The sequence below is a fragment of the Nematolebias whitei genome, chromosome 21 (genome assembly GCF_014905685.2).
Source record: "Nematolebias whitei isolate Nwh7 chromosome 21, NemWhi1, whole genome shotgun sequence".
NCBI lineage: Eukaryota > Metazoa > Chordata > Actinopteri > Cyprinodontiformes > Rivulidae > Nematolebias > Nematolebias whitei.
This window is the reverse complement of record NC_056518.1, coordinates 34940946-34942262: the sequence shown is the minus strand read 5'-3', so window position 1 is coordinate 34942262 and position 1317 is coordinate 34940946. Positions and strand designations below refer to the sequence as shown.

Genomic DNA, 1317 nt, shown 5'->3' with positions numbered 1-1317 from the left:
TACAGGATGATTTACAGGATGATTTATTTTAGAGGATTATTTACAGGATGATTTACAGGATGATTTATTTTAGAGGATGATTTACAGGATGATTTATTTTAGAGGATGTTTTACAGGATGATATATTTTAGAGGATGATTTACAGGATAATTTATTTTAGAGGATGATTTACAGGATGATTTAGAGGATGATTTACATGATAATTTATTTTAGAGGATGCTTTAAAGGATGATTTATTTTAGAGGATGATTTACAGGATGATTTATTTTAGAGGATGATTTACAGGATGATTTATTTTAGAGGATGTTTTACAGGATGATTTCTTTTAGAGGATGGTTTACAGGATGATTTATTTTAGAGGATGTTTTACAGGATGATTTATTTTAGAGGATGGTTTACAGGATGATTTATTTTAGAGGATGATTTACAGGATGATTTATTTTAGAGGATGGTTTACAGGATGATTTATTTTAGAGGATGTTTTACAGGATGATTTCTTTTAGAGGATGGTTTACAGGATGATTTATTTTAGAGGATGTTTTACAGGATGATTTATTTTAGAGGATGGTTTACAGGATGATTTATTTTAGAGGATGATTTACAGGATGATTTATTTTAGAGGATGATTTAGAGGAAGGAAGGTGGTTGTGTCAGGAAGGACATCCAGAGTAAAAACAATTGTCATGTTTTCGTGCGAGTTAGTTGGCTGTGGCGATCCCAACGCAGGGAGCAGCTGAAAGAAAAAAAATTTAACAAATTATATTTGATCCAAAAATAGTAGAAAATAGTAAAAAGAACCATTTCAGGTCCCAACCCAAGCAAACGCACACATTTATGACACAGTTCAGGGATACTGACGGCCCGGGGGCCAAATAAGGCACAAGGATGAGCTCAGTTCGGCTCACCAATAGATTAATTTAAAATAAAATAGATTTTAAACAATAAAACAAACTGACTTAATGAGAACAACTGCTGGATGTCCGGCCCCTGAGCTCTTGGCTTTCAGTGACTGTGGCCCCCTGAGTGAGTTTAGTTTAGTTTAGTTGAACAGCCTTAATAGAGTTGCTGCTGAGCCTAATCCAAACTAAACATCGTGGGTTACAGTAACAGACTGCATGTGGTGCATCCTTCATGAACACCACGCACAGTACTGTTCCCAACATTGTAGGTGTACCTACCAGCTAACAAGTACAAAACAAAACTTCAGCTGCAAACCAAAGTCATCATGTGCTTCAAGGTGAAGCAACCTGATCTGGACTAAATCTCTACTTCAGAACCATCACACACCCTGGGGTCAGGTCCCGTCCCTGGCCCCAG

General features: G+C 36.4%; 1 protein-coding gene across 1 annotated transcript in view; it reads right to left on the bottom strand.

Annotated features, from left to right (window-relative positions):
- The window catches only part of stard9 (StAR-related lipid transfer (START) domain containing 9), a 19205-nt gene that overhangs the window by 8618 nt on the left and 9270 nt on the right, over nt 1-1317 (bottom strand). The gene's annotated exons all lie outside the window — the stretch shown is intronic.